This window comes from Panicum virgatum, chromosome 3K (genome assembly GCF_016808335.1).
Source record: "Panicum virgatum strain AP13 chromosome 3K, P.virgatum_v5, whole genome shotgun sequence".
Classification (NCBI taxonomy): Eukaryota; Viridiplantae; Streptophyta; class Magnoliopsida; order Poales; family Poaceae; genus Panicum; species Panicum virgatum.
The window spans coordinates 63,917,593-63,932,955 of record NC_053138.1 but is presented as its reverse complement, the minus strand read 5'-3'; positions in this window follow the sequence as shown (position 1 = coordinate 63,932,955).

Below are 15,363 nucleotides of genomic sequence, written 5' to 3'. Positions count from 1 at the left end.
TCGGTGCTTTCACCATACTCCTGTTCCTGAGGTTTTTCTTTTCGGGGACCTTGCTTATATTTCACAGGGTTCCGCCTCGTTAAAAACCTCACACCTCCGACGTTCAGAGTGAACGTACGAAGGCTTCCCCCGTGAGGAAAAGAGTACGATCCCTTCAATACATTGTGCGAATTTCTCGCAAACCAAAAAATTAAAAATTGCAGAAATAAATACTAAACTACTGAGCCCCTTCGGTTATTTTCTCCGTGGGCTCTTACATTGTTCCTACACATAGTACTTTTGCAGCATATCTTTATTCCATGAGTATGGGTCTTCAATACCTTCCAGTGTTCGAAGTCTGCAGGCTTCTGGTCTCACCATGGAGGCGACAATGAATGGTCCATCCCACTTGCTATGCAACTTTCCTTTCTGTTTGGCCTTCGGGATTCTGCGAATTACAAGATCCCCTTCTTGAATCTCCCTGGGCTTCACCTTATTGTTCTTCCATCTTCGAGTCTCTTCTTGGTATTTGCCGAGGTTGATTGCTGCTTGCATCTTTGCTGCCTCGATTGTGTCGATTGAAGGCTTCATGTCTTCCTCTATATTGTTTGTCCCTTCGGACGTCCTCCAAGATTTGAGCTTGATTTCTTCGGGCGTTACAGCTTCTTCGCCGAACAAGAGCTTGAACGGAGTAAACTTTGTTGTCCTTGACTCTGTCGTATTGTGTGACCAAATTACCCTTGTTAACTCATCTATCCACTTCCCCTTCGGCAACTCGGTGATATTCTTCTTTAAGCCTGCGGAGATAATGCCGTTGGCCCTTTCCACCGCGCTGTTCGATTGAGGGTGATAGACCGAAGCGAAACATAGCTTCGTCCCAAGCTGCGTGGTGAAGTCTCTGAATGTGGTGCAATCAAATTGCTTGCCGTTGTCTACGGTGACTTCTTTTGGAACGCCGAAGCGGCACACAATGTTTTGCCAGAAGAACTTCTGCAAGGCTCCGGCTGTGATATCTCTGAGAGCCTTGGCTTCGACCCACTTTGAGAAATATTCTACTGCGACTGCAGCATACTTGTAGTTTCCTGGCGCTGTGGGCAAAGGCCCTACTATGTCGATGCCCCATCGAGCTAGGGGCCACACCGGAGGCAATAACTGCACTTCGTCTGGTGGAAATTTGCTGTACGGTGCATGCCTTTGGCAATTTGTGCATTTTCGGACCACTTCGTGCGCGTCTGCAACCGCCGAAGGCCAATAGAAACCTTCGCGAAAAGCTTTGCCTACCAATGCTCTTGTTGCAATGTGCGAAGAGCACATGCCTGCGTGAATGTCTTCGAGCAACTGTCGGCCTTCTTCACAAGAGATGCACTTCAGGAGGGGCGCGCAGACACCTCCTCGATATAGGTTTCCATTGATGATTTTGTAGTTGCGAGCACGAAGAGCCATTCTCTTTTCTTCCTTGTCATCTTCAGGAACGAAATGCCCTCGCAGATAGGTCATTATGGTTGCCCTACAGTCTTCGCTAGTTATGGCGTTGATGAATTTTACAGGTTCTTCGGCGCAGTTGACAGAGCTCTACTTCAATGTTTCAAAGAACACATCTGGCGGCAGAGGATCATGTTGAGCTGCGGCCTTCGCCAGTATTTCGGCTTGCTTGTTTTGCGATCTTGGGAAGCTCCGTATGCTAAATCCGAGGAAAAACTTCTCCATGCCTCGGACGGCTGCCAGATACTTTGACAGCTCTGGCTTTAGTGCTCTATTGGTTTTATTGATGTGTCTGGTGATTAGCTCCGAGTCAGATCTGATAGACAGCCTTCGCGCTCCCAGTGCTCTTGCCTTGCGAAGACCTAGGAGCAGGCCTTCGTATTCTGCAACATTGTTTGTGCACCCTTTGAAGTCTAACCTCGCTGCATATTTCAATTGTGTGCCTGATGGGGCAGTGAGGATTGCCGAAGCCCCTGCCCCATCTCTCTGGTATGCCCCATCACATTCAAGATACCATATTGATTCTAACTTCGGTGTCTCTTGTGAAGGCGAAGCTGGAGTCCAGTCTGCAATGAATTCTGCCAAGACCTGTGACTTGATTGTTGTTCTGGGGACGAAGTCAATTATATGCTCTGCTAGTTTTGTAGCCCATTTGCCTATTCTGCAGGAGGCCTCCTTGTTTTCAAACATGTCCCGAAGAGGGAATGAAGTTGGAACTTTTATCTTGTGACTCTGGAAGTAGTAGCGAAGTTTTCGCGAAGCCATGACTGTTGTGTAAGCCATTTTTTCCATTTCAGAGTAAAGTAGTTTCAAGCCACTCAGGGCTTCAGAGACGAAATAGATGGGGACTTGCTTAAGTTCTCCTTCGATTAATCTCTCTTCGACGAGAGCTGCACTGACCGCGGCACCCAAACAGGCGATGTATAGCAAGAGCTCTGCCTTCTCAGAAGGGCTGGTCATGACTACCAGGTTTTCTATAAATGTTTTCAAGGATTCAAACGCCTTCGCTTGCTCTTCGCCCCACTGCATGTTGCCAGCTCCCTTTAGTGCTTTGAAGAATGGGAGAGACTTTTCTGCCGATCTGGAGATGAATCTGTTCAGCGAAGCCAATCGACCTGTCAATTTCTGAACTCCTTTCTTTGTGGTTGGCGGCTTCATCCGCCTGATTGCCTCGATCTTCTCAGGGTTCGCCTCTATACCTCTTTCTGTGATCATACAACCCAATAGCTTGCCTCTTCGAACACCGAAGACACATTTTTCAGGATTTAGCTTTAAGCCGTGCCGGCGAAGGTTTGCAAATGTTTCACGAAGATCTTGTATGTGATCTTCTTTTTTCTTGCTCCGAACGACCACGTCAGCCAGATATGCGGAGATGTTTCTGTCTAGCTGGTCCCCGAGCACCTTCTTGATCATTTTGTTAAATGTACAGCCTGCGTTGCGGAGGCCTTCTGGCATCCTGATGTAACAGTATGTCCAGAAGGGAGTGGTGAAACTAGTTTTCTCTTCGTCCTCCTTATTCATGAAAATCTGGTGATAACCGGAGAAACAATCCAACATGCTCAGCATTTCTGAGCCGGCCGCCGCATCGACCAATGTGTCAATGCGAGGCAAAGGGTATTCATCCTTCGGACAAGCCTTATTGAGGTTGGTGAAGTCGATGCACATTCTCCAATTCCCATTCTTCTTCGGTACCATGACCATATTTGCCAGCCACTCTGGGTATTGCACCTCGCGAATGACACCTGCGTCTAGCAACTTCTGCACCTCAGCCTTTGCTGCTTTCTTCATCTCTTCGGACATTGTCCTCTGCCCCTGCTTTATCGGTTTTGCCTTCGGATTGACTGTAAGCGTATGCTCAATGACTTCTCGACTGACTCCTCGCAGGTCGGGCGAAGACCATGCGAAGACGTCTTGATTGTTCCTCAGGAACTGTATGAGTCTTGCCTCTTCATGCTCCTTGAGCTCTTTGCTGATGATCACCATACGATCAGGCACATCTTCGCATAACGGTACCTTCTTTTTATGTTCTGCTGGTGAGACCCCTTCGTTTTTATTTTCTCTTCGCATGTCTTCGGCAATAAATGTTTTTGTGTCATCTTCTGACGCCTCAATGGCATGCAAAGTCTTGTTGGTGATGTACGCGTTATCTTCGCACCTGCGCGCTTCTTCTTGATTGCCGTAGACAGTCACGACTCCCCCTGCCGAAGGTATCTTCATGCATAGATATGGCTGATGGATTACAGCTGCAAACTTCACCAGCATGTTGTGGCCGAAGATGGCATTGTAGGGATAGTTGATGTCCACCACATCGAAGGTTATTGCTTCTGTTCTTTGCGTGACCCCTTCGCCGAATGTGACGTTGTGCTCTATCTTGCCGAGGGCCTCGATTCTCTTGCCTCCGAAGCCAATGAGAGGGTACTGCGATTTCTTCAGGGCTTGCTCTGTGAACCCCATTTTGACGAAGCATTGCCATACCAGATTGTCTGCAGAGCTACCATTGTCGACCAAGATCCTTTGTTGACGCTCCTTAGCACCCCGATTTGTATACCGTAAGCGCACGGTTCGTGTAACTTTTCCCTTAGAGTATTCCCCCAAGGTTTATCAATCCGTGGATCGACAAAGAACTACCTAAGGTTTTCCATCTAATCTAACGGATCTATCCTAACATGAAGCATTGATTGCATATAAAGGGTAAACCTTTGACAGATATGAGTGATGTGTAAAGGTTGATCTCATCCATGAACATAGGCTTAATCATAGCAAAACCAAAGACATGACTAGGCCTATCGTCATCTAGTTGTAGTTCAAGCTAACGAGCAAATAAATCATGCATCTCAATCAAAAGCATCTTTAAACTCAAAATCTCCAATCCGATCCCTCGATACTCCGCCTACTCTGTGGAGACGGCCTGTCACGACGCCCCCCTTTTGAACGAAATACCCTGAAGCAAGTCGAACCCCCTTTGGTAGTTCCGCCATGAACCTCTAGCCACCATGACTACAAGATCATGCTAAGTGATCTATCTCGATAATAGATCTAAGATGAAGCAAACCCAAAGAAAAGAACGAAATCGAAAGAGAGGACATGATCGCTAATAGATTCGGAAGACATGATTATCATTACTCACATAATATATTCGTTTGGATCGTCACCACCGAGTACATACCATTGACGACTCCAACTAGCTCATGAACTCCACCATGGCACAATCACGCAGGGAGGCCATGGCAGCTAGGGGTGGCCTAAGCCATCTCCTAGACAACTTCGAAGACTTGCGACGGCCGTCGTATCCCTCCGGTCTTGGCCCTAGGTTTTCGTCGAGTTCTGGGTGGATGGATGCCTCGAGATGAATAAGGTGCGAGCTATTTATAAGCCGAGGAAGCCACCGATCGAAGGGGAGGCCAAACCGCCTCGAAAATGGGCTGGGTCAGCCGGCCTCATGGACCTAGGCCGGCCGGCCTACCCTGTTTCGGGCTCGCCTCGGTCTCATCTTTCGCGTGTAGACTCCTCGCATCTTCTAGAGTTTATGTCCTTCACGATTGCACCCCTTTGGATGTCGTTATCTTGGAGATATCTTCGAGGAAAGGATAGGATAGGGAATCCTTCCTTAAATTTTCGTTTGCTTTGCTTAATCCCGAAGTATCTTGATCTCATCTTCGTGGGCTTGGTCCTTTGGGCTCTCTTGGAGGATGGATGTGCTTGAATGGGCTTCGAATCAACATGGGCTTTGGTCCTTCCTTTGGGCTTTGGCCTTCATCTTTCTCCGTGTTAGTGCTCGATCACGGGCCTCGTCATTTCATGCTCCAAAATAGGCCAAAAACCTGCAAAAACGAAGTTCCTCCAAAATATATGTGCAAGTGTGAAAATGACCAATAATTAGGCTGGGGTTAGGACGGTTAGTGATTTTGATATTAATTTCATGATATTATCAAGGATAAACAAGGGATAAAGTGGGTACTTAAGGAACGCCAACATCCTTCCGACATCATTCCCGACGAAGTGTACTGAATTCTTGCCGATGTTGGCTCTGATGACAAGGGGATCATTGTGAGGGTAGTGTTGCAGCCGAAGGTCTGCCTGTGTGAAAGTTATGGGGACATGTGACCACAGAGTTCGGAAGCATTTGCCTTCGCTCACATGAGAGACAGTTCTGAAGTATTCTTTGCGTTGCCTCTTCGTCTCATGAACCGGTTCATTGGATCCTCCGGAGATGGCGTTGATGACGTTAACCATGCTTCCGGATGGTCCGTCGCCTGCTCTTTCCGGTATCTCTCCTGGCTCGATCTTCGGTGGTGGGGGTAGAGGCGTGGAGCTCCTTGACCATGTGTTGGCGTACTGCGGAGCGGGTAGCATCGGCATCGACTGGTGCGAAGGTGGTGGCATGGATTGTTGCGAAGGCAATGACATTGGAGGTGTGTATGATGGGTTGTAGTTGTAAACTGGGTATGATACTAGCCAATTTGGCATTGGGGTCCAGGTGGTTTGTGGAAAAGGAACTGGACGCGGTGGTTGCGAAGTGTAATTTACTGGTTTTGCTTATTGTGAATTTTTGTGTTCGAGCTCTGCCTTCATTTCAATTGCGATTGGGCATTCATTGGTCCAATGACCTTGGTCCTTCCTATGGAAATAGCAAAATGGTGTTTTTTCCCTTCGGCCCCCCTTTTCTCTTCGGCCTTTTTGGTAATGGTCTTCGCGATTGTTTCTGTCTTCGCGGTTGGACCTGTTATCATGGCTGGTCCTGTCTTCGCGGCTAGATCTATCTTCACGGCTGGATCTGTCTCCGCGGCTAGATCTGTCTTCGCGTTGGTCTCTGCCGCCCTTGTTCTTGTGGTGCCTGGTTTCACGTGACTCCTCCTCGGAGACACTATTGACAGTTCTTTGCTTCGACTGGTCGGAATGCCATGGCTTCTGGTGCGACCTCTTGCTGTTTCTTCCTCTTCTCATTCATTTCTTCAAGCTTTTGCCTCTTTGCACGGTCTGATATGCAATATTCTTGCATAATCTCGAACAATTTGGTAACTGTCTTCGGCCTACGCCGGGATAAGTACTCCCCGCATGGGCCAAGGCTGATCCCATTGACTACTGAGTCGATAATGCTCTGGTCAGTGACGTCTGGCCCTCTTGCGCGAAGCTTTATCAAGCTCTGAAGGTACTCTTGTAAAGTCATGCTTGCTTGCTTCAAGTTATGGAAATCACAGGATGTGACTTCGTCTGGTCTGACGGCTCAAAAACTTGAGCGCAACTGGGAACGAACCTGGTTCCATGATAAAATGCTTACTGGGGGTATGTTTGCATACCATCGCTGAGCCAATCCTCGCAGCGCAAGGACTAGTGCCTTCGCCTTGCACGCTGTTCCTCCTCCAGCTGCCTCTATGGTGGCTTCGTATTTTAGGAGAAACTCTTCGGGGTCAGACTCACCATCAAACTGAGGCAGTACTGCTGGGTTGAGTCGATGAGGCCATTGTATTTCTTCCAACTCTTCGGACAATGGCGTTCTTCGCAGGTGGACCCTTCGATAATACCCTTCCTCCTCTGGCTCAGACTGGTCAGAGATCTCTTCGACTGGTATAGTCCTTGTTCGGACCCTTGCGTTTCTTGGTGGGTTCGTTGCGACCGTGCCCTTTGACAGTTGCCGCGGCGGCTGCGGTGCCTGCATTTTTTTGAGCATCAGCCGTTGTGCTCTGACCTTCTCATGTAACGCCTTGCAGCGAAGTTCTTCTTCCTGCAGCTTGTTGTACTGCTCTTGCCTTTCTGCTTCAGTCAGCATTATTTCCTTCCCCTTTGCCCTCGTGATGATCTGAGGCTCCGCAGATTCTTCCTGAAGAGCTTGTATCTTGGCTCTTCGTGCCTCTTCGAGGCGAGCATCAACCCTTCGCATAGTAGCGATGTCTTCGGCAGAGATGCCAAGGTCTAGCAGAGCAACTTCGTGTTGGCCTTCTGCGATGTCTTCGACGGTGATGTCTTCATTGCCGGTTGCGGGCTCTTGTCCGGGGGCGGCTTCGTCTTGCGGAGTTGTCATTGTTGTCGTGTCTGTCGAAGTGGTAGTAGCGTCTCCCTTCTTCTTCGCCACCATGTGGTGTGGCGTGATGTGTCGAACCGACGGGTGGGCGCCAAACTGTTGGTGGAGAGTGCCTCCGAAATGGACGAACACTACAACAGTGAGGAAAAGTGTGCTCCTATCGAAGAGAACAACTCCAAAACGGAAACAAGGCTTCGCTCAGTTAAGCACAACTCTCCCTGCATTCAATGTGTCCCATCAATGTACAGAGGTCGGGTATTTATAGGTGACGGTTCACCTACCACCCTTCGTTATTACATTGTAATACCCCCTAACAACTATATTCCCGGTATATTCTCGGGGCACAACCGTATTTTTACATCACTTAGAAGATTACATAAAGGCCCCTTTCTGCCCATTGGGCCCATTACAGCCCACCAGGCCTAGGTTCGCACATCATCATCCGGCGAACACGATCCCTTCGCGGCTTCCGAAGTGATCGCTCCCCTACGCCTTCCTTTGCTGGTCTTCGTCTTCACGAATGGCGCATCGGCCTTCGCCTCGATTCGCTTGCCTTGGTCTTCGCCTTCGGCGCCTTGGTCTTCGAATCTCTTCGCTTCGCTCGGCTTCGTCTTCACCTTCGGTGCCTTGGTCTTCGCCTCTCTTCGCTCGGCTTCGTCTTCGCCTTCGGCGCCTTGTTCTTCGCCTCTCTTCGCTCGGCTTCGTCTTCGCCCTTGGCGCTTTGATCTTTGCCTCTCTTCGCTCGGCTTGCCGTGCTGGCAGAAGACCATGTCATGGCATTCAAGCTGTGCGCGGGCCTTCGGTCGATGGCCGAAGGTGACGCCCCCAACATAACACTCACTAAGCTTGTGCTAAGGACTAAGAATTTGATCTCTATACTCTTGGATGGCTTGGAGGTGTTCTTGGGTGTGAGTGGGATGTCCATCAACTCCAGCAAACTCAAAATGGCCGGGGTGAGGCATATATAGGCCACCAAGTCTTGTAGCAATTGCTCCAACTGTCAGCAGAAATCAGCATCCATCGGATGAACCGATGCCTCTGCATGGGGTGGCGTCGGTTCATCCGATCACTCTCAGACCTGAAGTAGCCGTTGAGCTTCTGATGCACGGTCTGCAGCACTATCGGTTTAACCGATGACTATGTGTCGGTTAAACCGGTCACTCACAGCACTCAACTAACCGTTGGACCTCTTTCTCTTCTGCTGAAGTCATTACACCGGTGCTATGCTCCGAAGCACCACCGATTCAACCGGTGCTGAAGGCTTGGCTCTTGTTGGTTTGACATCGTCTCTGGAACATAGTACATCCAATGCACCGATGCCTAGCTTGACGCCGCCGGTTTAACCGGTGACCAGGCTATCTTGACTTAGTCTTCGCTTGATCTCCATTTGGTGCTCAGACTTGCACCGATGCCAGGGCGTCAGAACTTCCGACAACCAACGGATGCACCGATGCTATAGGCATCGGTTCTTCCGGTGCTCCTGTTTTCTGCAGAACTCATCCAATTCAGCGTTTCTTTGAGTTTTTTCTTCGTGTATTGCTTTGCATGATCTTTTTACTTCATCCCTAGGATCTAGAAATATTCACTTAACAAAACCATTAATCTCATTGATTGCGTTGTCATACGATCACCAAAATCACTCAAAATGGCATAAAAGGTGCCATGTTCATTACATATTGTGACAGAACCACCCAAATTAAACTGATTTAAGTGCGCTAACTATCATCTTAAGCGTTAATCAAGTAAACACGCATTTAAAACGGTGTAATCCGGCAGCATGTTGGGTTAAAGATCGGAAACACTGGAAGTCTCGCACGAAGATGAGCACAGATGATTACAAGCAGCTAAAAGTTCTCAAATTTAATTTACAATGCGGAGTTTTGCAAACAAATTTACATAAAATATCAGAGTTCAAAATGCAGCGGAAATTAAATAGAAGTTTAGTTTAGAAAAAACAACGATAACTACGATGACGTGAGGACGTCACATCGAGCCCACCGATGTGAATCCTGGTTAGCTCCAACCAGCAGCAGCTACCTGAAAACAGGATAACAACAAACCCTGAGTATAATAATACTCAGCAAGGCTTACCCGACTAGTGGTATATACTTAGCCGACTCCTAGACATGCAAAGCTTTTTGGCTCTGGAGTTATTTTGCTCAAAAGCTACTAATAGTGGATCCTTACGTTCAAGGGTCAGTTGGATCCATGCCACTACAACTTCTTGAAATTTGATTTCATGTTGAAATTCATGCCATTGAGTGGCATGATTTTCAACGTGAAATCCAATTTCACGGAGTTGTGGTGGCATGAATCGAATTTTCCCTACTTTCAATATTTTAGCTCAAATTTATCATACAAATACCAACTAGGTTTGTCTGAATATCTAGAGCGCGCATGGTTGATCACATTGTCTTTTTAGAGTACCACAGTCATATCTCATAATCTCAACTTTCCAATCTCATTTCAATCTTTTACTATGATATGACGCAGTGAGCAAGGTTCTCTTAACCGAGAGAGACTGCGAATCGATCCGATTTAACCTTGCAAGGTGGACCTAACTCACACGACACATGCAAACCACGACGGGCCACACACGTCAACTGTTCCCATCATTACCCCGATGTCTGAATCACGCCTGCCAAAACCCGGGTGAAGGGCCCCTCACAGCGAACTCCCAGAGAACCCGGAGGCGACATACACTCCAACACCCTCCATCATCCCACTCCCAGAGTAGCAGGTCGCGATTCAAAGTATCGTTGTAAATCAGGTAATTAGCTTATCGGTTTCGACTACCTCCTACTTCCGGCATGTGGTTAGTACTGTTCAAACTCGGTCAGCAGGGCCAACAACGGTACAGTCCTCAATCGACACAGGCGGAGGCTTACTTTCTCTCCATTCCATATCCAAAACCAAAATCATCTCCGCCCGGTCTCCATTTCTCTTTTCTCATTGATTCATTCTCAAGCCACATTGCCATAGTAACAGAAACCTATAGCTCGCGAGTGACAGCAATCACTCGACTTCTACCGGATCCTAGTTAAGCATGGCAATACTAACGACACCTGTATACTAGTATAGACTCATAGGTACCTAGGGAGAAACATGCATACTAGGGCTCTATACAACTCCTAAAAACGTAAATGCACAAATACTTAAATAAACATTGAATACTCAAATTAGGGGTTATGCTCCGGGGCTTGCCTGGGTTTGACACAAAGTCAGTTAGTTAGCTTGTAGTCTTGCATCGGCTTGACATCATCCCAGTCCAAGCATGCACTCCAGTCGGTCCTTCCGTCTTCTGGATTGATCCACCCGTGCACCATCTTCTTTCTCGGCTTCAACATTGCCCTCTGGTTCCACGTGTCACACATCTAGCGTACCTAGATGATATGCAATGATGCAAATGCAATGCGATTAAAGGAAAGACATGACTGTGCAATCATTTATCGAGTAAACACAACAAACAAACTCAAAAGGCAAAAGGGTTGGTGCTGCAATAAGAGAAATCAGGTTCAATTTATTTTAGCCTGAAGTGTTTCCTACAAGAAGTATCACTAACCTATTTAGAGAGACTAAGCATAGGCAAGGTAAATAACAACTGGTCCTAACAGGGTTAACATTATTCACACATGAACAAGAAGTTAGCTGCTGCATTTAAACATGCAGAGAAGTATTAACTAGCAACCATTGGAAGGAAAAGCTCTAGCTATGAACTAAACAAAGGAGAAAACATAACTTGCAGCCATAACATAGTAGCAAAATTTTACCAGAAGGTTAAGGTATCAATAAAGCATGCAACAAAAATTTACCAATAATTATTGATAATCGGAAGCATTTATTTAGCCTCAACAAGACAAACTGAATAAAAATAGATTTACACACATGTACATAGCTTTTGGACATGAAATTTTTACAGTGGACTATACATGTAAATAGTAAGCTACTGCATAAATTTCATAATTTTTGAACATCCAAAAGCTGTAGATATTAAACACACAAGCGAAAACAAGCATTAACCATGATTAAATCAATACATCACAGAAATATTAAACAACTAGCAGGTTAAATATTTTTCCTAAGTTATACATGGAAAAAAAAGCTAACCCAACTAGTTTTACATTTTTACCATTTTTCTACTATTTACTATGCATTTTCAAAGCTTGCAACCACTTAAACTAACATTTAAACTAGAGCAAAAACTATTTAGAAACTGAAGATCAACCTGTAAGGAAAGTTGTAGATCTTAGAACAAGGAATCCAACAAATTTTAGTTTGTATTTTTCTGATTTTTCTATGATTTAGTATGATTTTTCAAAGTTTCAGCCAATTTATTACAAAAGAACCATTTGCAGCACTATTCATATGAGTCACAAACTTCGCAGAAAACCCCCTGGAATTCTATCTATTCTTGCACGAGGCCCTTGGGCGGAAATTGAAACAGAGGAAGCTCACGGGGACCTCGATTCCGGCGAGGTGGTGGCCGGCCGGCGGCAAGGGAGGGGTGGGTGAGCATGAGGGCGACGAGAGCTACCTGTGGGTGGTCCCGGCGCGGCAGGAGGCGGCCGGAGGCGGGCTGTCCGCGGTGGCCGTGGCCCGGCAGCCGTAGTGGCGGCGCACGGCGGTGCTCCGGTGATGGAGGACGAGCGGGGTCAGGCTGGGAAGCTTCAGCGCGACGAGAGGAACCCGTTCAGAGGCTTGGCTTGGGTGGGGGATGGTCGGAGGTGGGGGCGCGGCGGTGAGCAGGAGCTTCAGGCGGCCATGGCGGGCGGCGCGTGGCTCTGCAAGGCCGGCGGAGCCGGCGCGCTTGGCGGCCAGCACTGGACGGCGCTCCTGCGGCCCATGACAGCAGTGGCGGTGGCGAGCTCGGCCGGCGCGGCGGCGGCACAGCTCGAGCGCAGGCAGGCGGCCATGGTGCGCGCATAGGCGGGCAGCGGCGCGGCGATGGCGTTCGCGCGAGCAGAGCTCGGCTCGGGGAGAGAGCGAGAGTGGAGAGGGAAAAAGCGAGTTGGCTTCGCAGATAGATAAGGACGGCATGAACGCCGTGGAAGGCTGTAGAAGGGAGCGTCCTCGGGCGGCTGGTGCGTGGAGGTCACCGGTGATGACGCGTGGGCGTGCGACATGAGCGCCGGGAGCAGTGAACAAAGAGAAAAAGATTCAACGAAGCTTAGCTCAATTTTGACCGTCCAAAACTCAAATTTTCATATAGAAACTCAAAAAATTCCAAGAATGAAAGTTGTTCAAAATTTGATTTCCTCCAACTTTTGTTTTAGGCAAAACTTCATTTGAAGATCAAATCATGGTTTAAAATTTGAAATGTTAAAACCAAAGCATTAATGTCCTCTTCAAAGCAAAATTAAAAGTTTTCTTCAAATTTTGTGCTGAAACTTAAAAAAAACCATAAACACAAAAGTTTTTCACCACTCCAAACTCTACAAGTTTGTTTTTAGGCAAAAGTTTATTTGAGCAAGAATTTAAAAATTATTTTTAAAACATGTTTCATTGGATTTGAAAAATAGTCATCATTTCATTTCATGTGTTAACAAGCTAGCAAAATGTAATTAAAAAATATTTTATGCATGCACAGTTAGTGTTAATGACGATACCAAACACATGATTAACCTTAACTACAGGTGATTAACACCCGGGTGTTACACATATGACCATGTTATACAACTTGAAAGAAGCACCTTTCCTTCATCAATTTGATGCCCTAATGATTCATGTGCACTTTGATCAACTGCTCATCATGCAAGTCAAATGGAAAGGCACTTATCAGGCATGCATTAGAACCCAAAACTTTTTGGCCACCCACATACTGACATACATGGAGAAGCAGCACAGCACAGCACGCATCCGAATTCTGATCTACTAGCTAGAGCATCTCTAAAAGTTTGCCATATTCTACTTGGCAAATCTTGTAATTTGCCAACTCCCAAAACTATTTGTCTTGTAAAAAACAGTTTCTCTCCAATAATTTGCTATTTCGAACTTGGCAAAAAAAAAAGACAATAGGCAGCATGCAAACAGAGAGAAGACTTTATTTTCGTGGTCAGTACGCAGCATGCAAACAGGGAGAGGATTTGCCAAGCCCTTTGCCAAGTTGCCAAATATACACGGAGAGAGAAGGTTTTCGCCAAGTTGCCATATTTTGCCAAGTCGTTTGCCAAACTGTTGGAAGAGTGTTTTAAGCGTTTTTGCTAAAAAGAAGACTATTTCCAAGAGTTTGCTATTTTGGACTTAGCAAAATGAGAAAAAAGGCCCACAAGAACACAACCTTTGAAGTTAGGCCCCTGGATCTTTTTGGGCGATTGCAAATGGGTCCCTGGCAGGAGTACAGGGGAGGGGCGGACATGGCCAGCCAAAATCCGGCGGCGAGGGGCCCCGCGGCGAGGGGGGACAGGGGGAAGGGCTTCACGGAGGCTAGAGGAACCGATTTTGGGGTCTAACTTTAGAGGAGGAGGGTCGGAAAGAGGAGCTCCACGGCGAGCTGGAGGACGCCACGGCAATGGTGGACTGCGATTCTGTAAGCCTCACGCGGGTGAAGCCGGCGGCGAGGGAGGACAGGGGAAGGGCTTCACGGAGGCTAGGGGAACCGATTTTAGGGTTTAGCCTGGGAGGATGAGGGTCGGAAAGGGGAGCTCCACGGCGAGTTGGAGGACGGCGCGGCAATGGCGGAATGCGACTCCGTCAGCCTCACGCGGGTGAAGCCGGCGGCGAGGGAGGACAGGGAGAAGGGCTTCACGGAGGCTAGAGGAACCGATTTTGGGGTCGAGCTTGGGAAGAGGAGGGTCGGAAAGGGGAGCTCGACGGCGTGCTGGAGGGCGGCGGCGGCAATAGTGGACTGCGACTCCGTCAGCCTCACGTGGGTGAAGCGGGCGGTCAGGTGCGCAGAGCGGCCGGCGCCAGCGTCGTCAGCGACTAACTGCAGCAGGAGAGAGCACGAGGTAGAAGAGGAAGCAGCAGTCATGTCTGTACGTGCTCCGCCTCTGTCCGAGAGTTGCGAAGACGACGGAGACCGCGATGCCAAAGCGTTTCCGCACGCGCATATATGCGTGTCGAAGGGGTAGAATTTGTCAAGTTCCCAAAAATGTCAAGTTGGTTGCCAAACTGTTGGAGGCTATTTTTTCTTGTTTTGCCAAATTTTCTAGAATGTCAACCTCATTTAGCAAACTCTTGGAGATATCGCAAACGACAAGCCATTTTGCCTGCCACTGCTGTAGCTCAATTGGGCCTTGGGGAGGGAGATGGGCTTCAAAGGCCATAACACGATGATCCCCACGGGAAGGATGGCGCAAGGATGACAGAAAAAAGATATCAGTCAGAACAGGCCTCAGAATAGATGGTGGGCCTAATATTCTTTCTATAAAGAAGCCGGTTGGAAAATTGGGAAGAGAAAAGAAAACAGAATAATTTGTGGCCCAATCAAAGATTGGCTCAGAGAGACACCGTTTCTGCAGTTGGCTGAAGAGGTGTGACGGTGCCCCCAATCTTTCGTATTCCGATTGGGAATAATTAAGAAGATGGTAACGAAGAGGTAAAATCAAATATTTGGTGGATTCAAATTGTTAGCATTTCACGTACTTAGGTGTGAGGCTTTGCTGTTTTTTGTGCAGATTTGAAGACCCGTTTTCCAATTTTGGATGCTCAAGCTGCATTAGTTGAGTTTGGGGCAATGGCCAATGGGGTAGAACAAGCTTCAAAAGCAAGTGGTTAAGAACATCATGGAGGTACTAATCTTATAAGGGAACTATTTTTCTTTGATCCAAATGTTTGTGTTTTTGCTTATACGGGACTTGAAGTACCAATTGACAGGTTTTATCCTTGCACTGGAGGTGACCATTCTTGGTATCATTTGTGTTTGTTGAAGGAGTCCGCGTCAG